This window comes from Lissotriton vulgaris, chromosome 7, assembly GCF_964263255.1.
Source record: "Lissotriton vulgaris chromosome 7, aLisVul1.2, whole genome shotgun sequence".
NCBI classification, from domain to species: Eukaryota; Metazoa; Chordata; class Amphibia; order Caudata; family Salamandridae; genus Lissotriton; species Lissotriton vulgaris.
Window position 1 is genome coordinate 1,100,233,324 of NC_141695.1, and position 13,793 is coordinate 1,100,247,116.

Consider the following 13,793-nt stretch of genomic DNA (forward strand, 5'->3'; position numbering starts at 1 on the left):
GATGAACTCCATCCACTCCGGATCACCGACCGACCCCTGCCCTCACCACGTCTTCAACAAGGCCGACGCTGTCATCGCACCCCACCTGCGAGACATCATCAACACATCCTTCGACACCGCCACCTTCCCCGAGAGCTGGAAGCACGCCGAACTCAGCGCTCTACTCAAGAAACCAACAGCGGTCCCCACCGAACTCAAGAACTACCGCACCATCTCGCTCCTCCCGTTTCCAGCCAAAGTCATCGAGAAGACCGTCAACAAGCAGATGGCCGCCTTCCTCGAGACAAATGGATCCCTCGACCCCTCACAGTCCGGCTTCCGAGCCAATCACAGCACCGAGACCGCCCTCATCGCCGCCACCGATGACATCCGAGCCCTGATGGACAACGGAGAAACAGCGGCCCTCATCCTCCTAGACCTCTCCGCGGCATTCGACACTGTCTGCCACCGCACCCTAGTACAGCGCCTCAGCAACATCGGAATCCAGGACAAGGCGCTGGAATGGATCATCTCCTTCCTCGACGGAAGAACACAGAGAGTCCGCCTACCACCGTACAAGTCAGAGGCCACCGAAGTCATCTGCGGCGTCCCTCAAGGATCATCTCTGAGCCCCACCCTCTTCAACGTCTACATGAGCCCCCTCGCGGCCATCGCACGCAAACACAACCTCAGCATAATCTCCTACGCCAACGACACCCAGCTGATCCTCTCCCTGACCAACGACCCCGCCTCCGCCAGAGCCAACCTGCACGAAGGGATGAAAGAGGTAGCCGAGTGGATGACGACCAGCCGCCTGAAACTGAACTCTGACAAGACGGAGGTCCTCATCCTGGGCTCTTCACCCTCCGCCTGGGACGACTCCTGGTGGCCTCCCGCCCTGGGCACCGCACCCAAACCGACAGACCATGCACGCAACCTGGGCTTCATCCTGGACTCCTCCCTCTCCATGACCAGGCAAGTCAACAACGTCTCCTCGGCGTGCTTCAACATCCTACGCATGCTACGGAAGATCTTCTGGTGGATCCCCACCGAGACCAGGAAGACCGTCACCCAGGCCCTCGTCACCAGCCGACTGGACTACGGCAACGCCCTCTACGCCGGTACCACCGCCAAGCTCCAGAAGAGACTCCAGCGGATCCAGAACGCCTCAGCCAGACTCATCCTCAACATCCCACGAACCAGCCACATCTCCGGACATCTGAGAGACCTTCACTGGCTCCCCGTCAACAAAAGAATCACCTTCCGCCTCCTCACCCACGCACACAAAGCCCTACACGACCAAGGCCCGAGCTACCTCAACAGCCGGATCAACTTCTACGCTCCCAAACGCCACCTCCGATCAGCCAACCACGCCCTCGCCGCCGTCCCCCGCATCCGAAGAGCGACTACAGGAGGAAGGTCCTTCTCCTACCTGGCCACCAAGACCTGGAACTCCCTCCCGACCGACCTGCGCCTGACCCAAGACCACCTCTCCTTCAGGAAGAAGCTGAAGACCTGGCTGTTCGAGCAGTAGCGGCACCCCCCCCCCCCCCCCCCCCCCCCCCCCCAGCGCCTTGAGACCCTACGGGTATGTAGCGCGCTCTATAAGTGTCATTGATTGATTGATTGATTGAACTGATGATGGAATGGAGGAGGAGTCGGAGCCTCTCCCTGACCTCTTAGTGGCCTGTGAGAAAGATGGGTCAGTGGATGGAGTTAACCTCTCACCCACCCTGACCCCGGAACAACAAGAAGACTGCCGCCAGTTGCTGGGGCAGTTTCCAGATCTGTTCTCCCTGGTTCCTAGTGTCACAGATTGGTGCGTCCATGATGTGGACACAGGAGACAGCTTACCTGTGAAGCATAAGGCTTACAGAGTGACTGACAGGGTCAGGGCCTGCATCAAGGAGGAGGTCTCCAAGATGCTTGCCCTTGGGGTGGTTGAGTCTTCCAGCAGTCCTTGGTCCAGCCCCGTGGTCTTGGTCCCAAAGGCTGCTGCGCCGGGAGCCACACCCGAACTCCGGTTCTGTGTGGACTACAGAGGACTCAATTCAGTCACCAAGACTGACGCGCACCCCATCCCCAGAGCTGATGAGCTCATTGATCGGCTAGGGGCTGCCCGGTTCCTCAGCACGTTTGATTTAACGTCTGGGTACTGGCAGATCGCCTTGACCGATGGGGCCAAGGAGAGGTCGGCATTCTCTACACCAGATGGGCATTTCCAGTTCCGGGTCATGCCATTTGGAATGAAGAATGCCCCTGCCACCTTTCAGAGATTGGTCAACCAGGTGTTGGCTGGGCTGGATGAGTTCAGTGCCGCCTACCTGGATGACATCGCAGTGTTCAGTGGCAGCTGGCCAGAACACCTGCGACACCTCTGGGAAGTGTTGATGGCCCTGCGCAGAGCAGGCCTCACAATCAAGGCAAGCAAGTGCCAGATTGGGCAGGGTTCAGTGGTGTACTTGGGACACCAAGTAGGGAGTGGCAAGGTGGCACCCTTGCAACCCAAAATTGAGACCATCCTGGCTTGGGAACCCCCCAAGACCCAGACTGCAGTGAGAGCCTTCCTGGGGCTCACTGGGTATTACAGGAGGTTTGTCAAGGGCTATGGCACGATTGTGACCCCCTTGACAGAGCTGACTTCGAAGAAGCAGCCCAGGAATGTGATTTGGACTGACACCTGTCAGAAGGCTTTTGACACCCTGAAGACTGCCATGTGCACGGCGCCCGTGCTCCTGGCTCCTGATTTCTCCGAGGAATTCATAGTGCAAACAGACGCTTCAGAGCATGGTGTAGGGGCTGTTCTTTCACAGATGACTGAGGAGAGCTTTGACCAACCCGTAGCCTTCATCAGTAGGAGGTTACTTCCACGGGAAAGTAGGTGGAGTGCAATAGAGCGAGAAGCATTTGCTGTGGTCTGGGCGCTGAAGAAGCTAAGACCCTACTTGTTTGGGTCTCACTTCCGAGTTCAGACGGACCACAGGCCCCTCAGATGGTTGATGCAAATGAGGGGTGAGAACCCGAAACTGTTGAGGTGGTCCATTTCTCTACAGAGTATGGACTTTACGGTGGAACACCGCCCTGGCACAGATCACGCCAACGCTGATGGTCTGTCCAGATTTTTCCGCCTTAGTGATGTGGAACTCCCTGGGGAAGGGTAGTTCCCCCCACATTTCAGCTGGAGGGGACTCGTGTTAGACCTGGCACCTTGGCGTGAATTTCCCTTCCACTTTTTGCTGGTGTGCCTCCGATGTTTTGCTGGTTTTCCGCTACTCAGGGCACTGCGCCACGGCCGACCCGTGCCGCAGTGCAAGTGCTCCCCACTGTAAATTGTACATGTGATTGAATGTCCATGATTGGTTCATTGGATTTACTGTTAGTCCCTAGTAAAGTGCACTAGGAGTGCCAGGGCTTGTGAATGCCAATACTGCTAGTGGGCCCGCAGCGCTGGTTGCGCCACCCACAGAAGCAGCCTTAAGATGTGTCTAGGATCTGCCATTGCAGAACCTGCGTGCAGTCTCGTACTGTCATGCTGGCTGGGCAAGTGCACCCACTTGCCAGCCCCTGAACCTTCCCTTGACTTCATATTAGTCACCCCTATGGTAGGCCTGAGGGCAGGGTGCATTGTAAGTGTAAGGTAGGACAAGCCCTGATGTGTGTGGCTTGTCCTAGTAGTGAATTACAACTAAATTCGTATTTCCCTATTGTAAGGCTACCTGCTTCCTTTAGGCCAGAATGGGCTGCTGGAATTATTACACTCTATAATCCCAGCAGGCTCAGGGAGCATGGTAGAGAGTCATGTTTAGTTTGCCTGAACTCAGAATAATAAAATATTTCTTTTAGTAAAGTTTATTTGAATATCCTGTGTTTGCAAATGCTACTTTTAGAAAGTTAGCATTTGCTTGCCTAACCATTTCAGCCCGCCTCTGCTGGTATGTGTATCTGACTGTCTGGGATGTGTGAGTGACAGGGCTGGGGGATGACAGGTGGTGAATGCGAAGATTACACCTTAGTGGGAGGTAGGAGTGGCTCTTGACTCTGAATCTAGCTGTGATCTGCCACCACAATGCTGGCTCCACCCTCCTGGGGTGCGACTGATGACTCAGCCGACACCTGGCCCAGGAAGGGCGAAGCCCCATCAACAAGGTACTTCTGGTTGCCCCTGTCCACACAATGCTGGCTCCACCTCCTGTGGAGCGTCTGATGTGCCTGCCCCTCACACTGAAAGCAGAAGCCGGATTGCACCCAACAAAGTACTCAGAGACTGAAAGTGGCTTTGCGAAGGCCCCCCTGGCCTGTAAGAACAAAAGAAACTGGGTATAAAAGTAGGAGCCCTGCTCCTTGTAAATTAGATCCTGTTTGTGCTACAGAAGGAACTCTGCCCGACGAGAAGGACCTGGAAGGACAAGGCGGAGTGCTGTCTCTGGCCTGTGTCTGGTGCCTTGCTGCAGAAGGAGAGGGAAAGAAAAGACTACAAGAAGACTTTTGCTTTGTGAAACTTTGTGCCAAACTTCGCTGAGAGATCTCCAAGGGCTTGCCTGTGAACTTGCCCCCTGACCAGCGCCCCAGGAACAGTGGGCGCTACCCCCTGACAGAGGAACCACTGTGAGACGCTGTCTCCCCTCTGCAAGCCTCTCCAGGAAAAGCGGAGCGCGCTGTGACCATCGCGCTCTTCAGCAACGCTCTGGGAGCTGCCCTCCCTCTAAACAAAGTGACTGCCGCCTGCATGGCCCAGAAGCATCGTAAAGATCAGCCCAGCTGATCCGAGCACAGTGACTGACCCCGAGCTGCAGCTTGCAACGTGAAGAGAGGTGACGCCCGGTGCCTGCTGGCCCCCCTTCGTGTCGTGTACCCCTGAACGCGCCGCCGCTGTCCGAGAAACAGCTGTTGCGTGGGGTGCCTGAACGTCGCCTGGATCAATAGAGGCCTGCGCCAAGGAGCGCTGTCCCCTGAGTGCGCCCTCCTGATCAGGAAACCCGAGGCGCTGGCCCCGTGCAACCCGGCCCGCACAGCAACGTCGACCCACGAGCCAGAGCCGAGCCGCCGCTCGCTCCAAGCACCGGACGGAAGACAGCGCGACGCGGCCTGCCGCATTGACCTGCGCCCCACCAATTCTCCCGCAAGGTACTGTGTCCTTCCCGCTGCCTCGCCCAGCCCTCGGAGCTGCGTGCGGAGCGCTCCCAGGGCCCCCGCTCTCTCTCCCATCATCAACCGCGCCCCGCAGCGCAGAGAGACCAGCGGACCGCTGGAGGAAGCCCGGTAGATCACCGGGGCCGAGGAAAGTACCGTGAGGAGCCCTGAATCCCCATGCGGGGGATTCACGCTGAATAAGAACTGTTAGTGAAACGCTAACACCAAGAACTGATTATCGCTAAAGGAAGAACTGTGGCAACCTAATTGAAAGTATAATGGAACCGTTTTGCATTGAACCAAGACTGTATGTACAAGCCTGCTTGAAATCTATATAAAGATATATATTTTTACAAATACAGTTTGGTGTCCTTGTGTGGTGGGTTGGTTGTGACGGTGTAATATTGCAAATGTTTAACCCTATGTGCCCCAGAGATTAGCCTAAGACTGCTTAAGCCACACTACCTAGAGGGTAAGCAGAGGTTGTCTTGAAGGTAGCCCTCAGCCCTGACGAGGAAGAGAGAGTCCCTGCTTGTCGCTAGTGTTGCACTGCGCCAACTAGAGACTCCCCCTTCCTACAAGAAGCAGTAGCAGAAACACAATAAAGTTACACATAAGATATTATCAGCCATTCTCTCCCAGACCATAGCTTGACTCGCAGGCACAAACCTTGAGAATACACTTATTTAAAACCCCCCACTTAAAAGCACTGAGGCAGAGCCTCACAGTTCCTCTTCGTATAACAGCATAGAGACGGGGATATAATCACCTAATCCCCTCAAAACCAACTAACTTCGCTGAACGTAGCAGCAGTGCAAACACAACACGCCCGGAGAAATAACTATGAAGAGTAGAAAATCCTAACCAACTCTATTGGATTCCCCATCGCACCTTTGCCATTGAAAAAGAGATTTAAGATTATATGGCCCTGAGGAAGGTGGACATTAATTTATTAAATCCACCAAAACGTACGTTGGTTTGATATATTCCCGGCTGGCGGCAATACCATGGACAGTTGAAAAGGATTCCTACCATGTGTATTATTAGCACGTTTATGTTGGCTGGGAAGTTGATGTGGTTCGGAATGTGAGTGTATGTGCCTGGTTCTGGTGAGGATGAGATGGAATGAGAGGTGTGGTATGATGAGATAATGTTTTTTTTCCTTTTGATGGGGATATGATGTCATTATCAATTTGTAGGAAGCCTATTTGTATGTACTGTATTTTATAATACATGAGCATTGTTCTCATGTTTGTTAGGTCTTAAAAATATATGTAAAAAAAAATCTTCAAAAAAAGTATTTGTAAACTATTTACAGAAGATGTCATGTTTTACCTTTACAAACAAATAATGAAGCATAAATATTTTTCATCTTGAAAAAAAGAGTATTTTGAATAAAATGACGAAATGATATTTTGCTGCATGTTTGTGATTTATATAGGATGAGATGCCCATCATAGCTGTGTTAAGCCATAGTTAAAGTATCATAGGTCGAGTGGGAGATTTCTCTTGTATTTTTAGTGGTTTATTGACTACAAGCCTTGGTTTTCGTCTTGCTGAAGTTTAAGGGCACAGGACGCCAACTTTTGAGTCGAGCTCCGGGCACCGGCACTCTCTCTTTCACAAATTAAGCACTGATTCCATGACTTATGCTCGGAGCTCGTGCTAGATTCATGGAAAGTGTGGACTGGCTGCACACTGCAAAGCAGCTACCTCTGCTCATTGCGGTTCCAGGAAGTTTGATTGAACACAGCTGAGTTGTAGGTCCAGTTGCAGGTTTTTCTCAAGGCATTTGTCTTTCTTCTAGTGTGGAATTCCAGAAAAAATGAGGAAACACAAATGCAAGGGACAGTGAATGAGGAATAAGGCAACGCTTCCCAAACTGGTCACAAAGCTTGCAAGTATTATGGTCACTAGTACATGACCCGTTTCCAGCATGAAGAGCTGTGCAGGCTCAGTGCTGAACGCCATGTTTTAGGTCTGGCTTAACAGCACCATTGTCACCAGATCTTAGGTGATCTAAAAAGAGCTTTGAGGACTACTACCGAGAGTGACTGTGGCTCCACCCAGATGTTAGTTCTCAGGAGTACTGATTCTGATTTGAGAAAATCATGTGTGCTTCCCCAGAGAGAATGCCTGTCCTGCAAGCAGCTGCAATCATTGATTTTGTTTTTGTTTATCAAGTTATGTGAGCCACAGTGGTGGCTGGCAACTACAGAGAGTCGTGGGGTGGGCAAATGGATGGTGGGAGGGTGCATGCACCTGCGCTATATGTAAGGAGCTTATATTATAAAATAAAGACTCACTTACATAGCTTGCTGCACGACGTGTCCAGCACGTGCCCCAGCCAACTCCCTATCCAATCTTGGACCTGCTAACCAGCATGAGAGAAGCACCAGGATTGGAGGGGTGGCCTTTCTCAGCTCTCCCAAGGGCACTGGAGGCTTGTGCTTGCTCTCACCCCAGCTTTGCACATGTTTGGCTGGAAGACAGATGGCCAAAGTGATATGCGCACTTAACACTTAAGTACCTAGCCCACCACTCAGCAGCAATGGCCCGCCCCATCCTGACACTCGGTACGGGACACGAGTTAGTAAAAAATAAAATGGTAGTAAATTAACTTTCTCACCATCTTATTTTTCATCTCTTGGTCTTTTTCTGGGGTCATTTTAGTTGATGGGGCCACACTCCTCCTCCCTAATGGAGGAACCACTCTTGGTAAGCCAGTTGGCTTTCACATGGCTGGAGCATCCTGTTTAGGTTACACACCTCAGTCATTGCAATGCTATTACACAGCGTCTCCTAAATAATTAGATAAATATGGTGTTTGTTCTTCTCTGGTAGTATCACAGAAAGGAAGAGCACAGTCATGAGGAATATGCAGCTATATTGTAGCCCAGCCTCCTTCCCTTTCTTATTTCTTTATCAATTTCAGAGTGGAGTTATGTATTTGAAACTAGAATGGGATTCCCTATCTGTATACAACTTCAATACCCTCGTGTTGCACTCCTTGAGAGAATGGTGCTTTTTAGGTCGAGCCTGTAGCAGCGCACATGCGCTGCACAGCAAGACTTTATGTAAGTGCTTCTAAAAGCTCACCACACGCTCGTGCGTGTGTTTTTTTGTGTCATAGGCTATTGGGCTTTGCGTGCGTCTTTCTGAGGAAGCCCATGGCCTATTGCTTGCGGTTACCCACACGGGCCACATCTGTTTTCAATTATCGTGCACAGATGCGTGCGCGATAATGCAAAACAAATGTCTCGCTGTGGCGCGCGCGTGCACACCACTCACGTGCTTGTTTTCAAGTGTTACTTCACCGCCACGTTTCATGTTACAGCTTCCCGTAAACGTCACGTGTTTTTTTTTGTTTTTTTGTAGTCCCTTAAAACATTAACACTTTTACTGTTGGAAAGTACTTTTTTTACCCAAATGAAGCTTGCACTGATGTTGTCATTCTCTGCCTCAGCTGTATGAGCGAATTAAGCCTGCACTGCAGCCACAATACCATTTGGATGACTGGCCCCCGGGGCCTTGTTTTCTTATATAATTCCTGTGGAAGTTCCTGAAACTGCCTGGCCCTTTTCCTGAGATCCTAAAAACACCCCCACGCTGCCATGTTCCTGAACTGCCAAAAAATACAGGCTTGCTGCAGTCCGGCCGGGCCAGGAATGGACCCGAGCCGGGGAAGGATGTGACAGGCTCGCCCGGCTGCTTTCGTGTGATGTGATAAATAGCGCCCACAGCCCCGGCCGGCCAGCAGATGGTGTTTCCAGGCTGGGACTCGGGCTGAGGCCGACCTACGGAACACTCCAGCAGGCGGGAATGAGGCAGAGAAGGTGACCCTGCCAGTCAGGGAAGCTGATTACACACATATATAACATTATTATCCCAACGCCGCCAAGTTTGCATCTGCAGCAAGGTATTATGCTGGCGTTTACACCCAAACTGAAGGGCTTTTAGGTGCTTGGGAACATTCAGGGTATGGCTAGGAGTCAGAATGAGAGACGTGGGGTGTTTCCATGCTGTCCACTGAGGTGTTCAGGTGGGGCCAGGAGGCTCATTGGAGAGCTTAGATTCCAAGCCCATACCGTTCTTGACCTCTTAGCTTTGACCGTCAGCAAGTGCATCAGCTTTTCTCACAATGGTGTCAGTGATGGTGGTTCTCTGGGGATTGGGGGACAGTTCAACTGGGAAAGGGGGTAGATTGTAAGAGGGAGTAGCATGGGGGCTGCTGCAGCCGAGAGTAATGTCCACAGGTTACAAAAACAAAGGGAGACACATTGTTAGTGGTGCATGACTGTCTTGCGAAATGAGTGAATCGTGGCACACTGCCTTTGTTTTTGTAGCACTGAAGTGCCTCTGTCCCAGGGTCTGTGACTCAACAGACCTCTGCTCCAGTGCCGGGGTCACCTGTGTCCCTGAGTCATTTTCCACGACGCTATAGTGTGTGGTCTCATCGTGATCTTTGAAATGTTAAAACCAATTCTACAGAGCCTTCTACAATCAGGTTATGGCACTGAAGCGCTTTTTCATCCGGCTAACATTTTCATACGCTTTTAGGAGTTCCTTTACTTGGCTGTATATGACAGTCCGGTTGTGAATGCTTTGTAAAATGTCAATATTACTCATTTTTGTGTCGTTAATGTAAAAGTGAAATCAGTTTACCCCTGCTCCATGTGATGTGCACTGGGGCGGCGAGGGCTTTGCTGTTTGTAGCTGGGCTGGGCTGTCGGGTGTTTGGTGCCCGGGTTGTGGCGCTCCCGTCCCACCCAGCACCGTTGAACAGGTTTGTGGCAGTGATGCAGCGTTGTGTGAGGGTGGGTGTAGCCGGAGGGCTGCTTGTAATATATTATGCATCCCCCCGGTTGGCACTGGTGCCCACTGCCTGCCAGCTGCCTGTGTGGTGAGTAGCTGATGCCAGAGCGGGCTCTCGAGTGTCATCCTAGCTACTTTGAGGAGGTGTTCAGGGTTCTATCTTGAGTGTGCTCTTGTAACGTGATGTGCATGTTTTCGTGGGCATGGCTGTTATCAGTACTGTCCCACTTCCCAAGTATGTGGCCTGTCTCTGCTGTGTCATAGTGTGTGCAGTGTTGTGCCTGATGCGTGCCCTTGAGGTTATGCGTGTGAAGTGCAGTAGGCAATGCATACATACTACTCTGATGGGCATGTGTGTGATTAGCATGAACATTTACGCAGTGCTCGCCAGAAACTACAATTTCTTTTGCCGATTTTTTAATAAGTGTATTGCCCACTTAAGAGCATTCATGTTAAAAGTCTGAGAAGGATGAAAGGCTGCGCTGGCCCCGTGTTATCGGAACCTTTGAGCTGGATGCCACACACAGGTCCCTGCAGCAGATGCTCAACCCACTGAGCTGCATAACCAGCTTGTAAGCACTGTGCAGAAGAGAGAGGCTCTTCTCGAGCCAACTTTTATGTAGTATCACAAAATCGATGGCCGAAAATATAAACACACATCTTTGTATAAGTACAGCGGGCCTCAAACTGATAGGCGCGTTCCACACTGCCCTAATGTTTACAGCTAAAAGAGGAAATCTAAGAGAGGGTTAAACCGTTCAAGATCCGAGAGTTGGGTGAAGGGCGGAATCCAAGATTAATGTCTCAAGCTCTCGTCTCAGCGGCTTAAACTGTAGAGCGTGCCTCCCTCTCAGCATTTTATCCAGTCTAAATCACCACATTTCATCAAAGCGCTAGTAGTTAAAATGGGCGCCTCAAACGTAATGTGGTGTTGACTCAAAATAACTCACCTCCACGAGTATTCAGGGCAGTGGAGGCCACTTGGAAACAACAGTTCAAAAGAAGTAGTGATCAGTAAATCAGGAATAACAAGCATTGGCATAGCCAATAGGTCTCGCCTTTGGGACCTTATAAGTGTTTAGCCATGCAACACTTGATGTTGTTGCACCAAGGATATTGTGCTGGATGACTAAACAATTATAAGGTCCCAAAGGCGAGACCTATTGGCTATGCCAATGCTTGTTTCTTTCTTATTCCTGGAAGAATGCCTCTGTTTTATTGCTGGTGTTAAATATGATGTGCTATGTAGCCTGTAGATTGACATGATAAAAATGAAAAAAATAATATCTTGGTACTTGTGCCTGGTGGCGAGTGACTGTTGGTGAGAGGAGTAAGAGCGGTGTGAGAGCGCATTGTGAGTGGTGTGTGAGTGCAGGGTGAGCGGGAGAATGAGTATAGGGTGAGTGGTGCATGAGCGCAAGGTGAGACGTGTGTGAGTATAAGATGAGAGGTGTATCAGGGAGTATAAGAGGTGTATAAGTGCAGGGTTGAGCAGTGTTAGTGCAAAGTAAGAGCTGCATGAGCAGTGTCTGAGTGCAACATGAGTGGTGTGATTGGAGTGCGAGCACGGCCTGTTCATGGTGCGCAGTGCCTGAGTGCTGGGTCTAAGTGCTGCGTTAATGTACAGGACTAGAGGGATCTGAGTGAAGGATGAAAGTGTCTTGTTGCAGGGTGAGCCATGTGTGAGTTTGCAGAGTGAGTGGTGGGTGAACAGTAAATGTGCAAAGTGAGCAGGAGAGGTGAGTGAGTCAACAAATTAACTAGGAGAGCAAAGCCAGGAGCGATGTAAAGGTGTGGTAGGGCTCTGTGCCGATCCCTGAAAACATTTGCCATGTAAATCATGCAACAAACATGATGTAAAAATATGATAAAGCTCCTTCAAAATTAAAACAAGCATTTGCAATGCAATAGGTCTCGCAATAGGCAAGTTTGAGCTATTGGTATTGTAAATGACAAATTTGTTATTTATGTGTTGGTTTTGAAAGTAGCGAAATTAATAGCTTTGTCATTTACAATCCCAATAGTTTTAACTCTCGCAAATGTGACACCTATAGCATTTGTAATGCAATATGTGTTGTATTTACGTGACTTAGATGTATTGATATTACAAATTACAATGGCTTTTAATTTTTTTTTAATAATGAATACTTAAATAAAAGTTATTGTAATTTATAATGGCAATAGCTTAAACTTTTGTAAATAACTTTTGTGAAGATTATGTTCAGTGTGTTTTATTGTGATGAAAATCCAAGAACAGAAGTGAAATATTAACATCTTTTTGTGACATTTGTAATAAGGTTTGAAACATTGAGAGAACATATTTGAACCAGTTGTTGTTGAATGGTTGCACAGATTGATGCTGTGGTGGCGCTGAGTGATGTTGTGGTGGCGACGAGTGATGCAGTGGCGTTCAGTGATGCTGTGGTAGCGCACAGTGATGTTGTGGTGCCCCTGAGTGATACTGTGGTGGTCCTGAGAGATGCTGTGGTGATGCGATAGATAGATAGATAGAGTGAGGGCGATAGATAGATAGAGGGAGGTGGATAGATAGACAGAGGAAGGGCGATAGATAGATAGAGGGAGGGCGATAGATAGACAGAGAGAGTGAGGGCAATAGATAGATAAACAGATAGAGTGAGGGTGATAGAAAGATAGATAGATAGAGTGAGGGCGATAGATAGATAGAGTGATGGCAATAGAGTGAGTGCGATAGAAAGACATATAGAGTGAGGGCGATAGATAGACAGATGGAGTGAGGGTGATAGATAGACAGATAGATAGAGAGGGCAATAGATAGATAGAGGGCGATAGATAGAGTGAGGGCAATAGGTAGATAGAGTGAGGGCAATAGATAGAGTGAGGGCAATAGATAGAGTGAGGGCATAGATAGAATGAGGGCGATAGATAGAGAGGACGATAGATAGAGAGGGCGATAGATAGATAGAGTGAGGGCAATAGATAGATAGATAGATAGATAGATAGATAGATAGATAGATAGATAGATAGATAGATAGATAGATAGATAGATAGATAGATAGATAGATAGATAGATAGATAGATAGAGTGAGGGTGATAGAGTGAGGGCGATAGATAGAGTGAGGGTGATAGATAGAGTGAGGGCGATAGATAGAGTGATAGATAGAGTGAAGGCGATAGATTGAGTGAGGGCGATAGATAGAGTGATAGATAGAGTGAGGGTGATAGATAGAGTGATAGATAGAGTGAGGGTGATAGATAGAGTGAGGGCGATAGATAGAGTGAGGGCGATAGATAGAGAGGGCGATAGATCGAGTGAGGGCGATAGATAGATAGAGTGAGGGCAATAGATAGAGTGAGGGTGATAGATAGAGTGAGGGCGATAGATAGATAGATAGAGTGAGGGTTATAGATAGAGTGATAGATAGAGTGAGGGCAATAGATTGAGTGAGGGCGATAGAGTGAGGGTGATAGATAGATAGAGTGAGGGCGTTAGATAGACAGAAGTGAGGGTGATAGATCTATAGAGTGAGGGCGAGAGATAGATAGATTGAGGGAGGGCGATAGATAGATAGATTGAGGGAGGGCGATAGATAGATAGAGGGAGGGCGATAGATAGATAGAGGGAGGGTGATAGATATATAGAGGGAGGGCGATAGATAGATAGAGGAAGGACGATAGATAGATAGAGGGAGGGCGATAGATAAAGTGATACAGATTAGATTTGGGGTGAAGTCAATGATGAGGGCCAAGATTTGGTTGTTAGTTTTAAATGATTGAGGAAGTGTTTAGGAGCATGCTTGCAGTGGCTCGAGTAAAGAAGGTGTATGCTGGGCTAGAAGCATGTGCAGAGGATGGACAGCTGTGATTGGAAGTAAAGGGAGAGCTAGGGC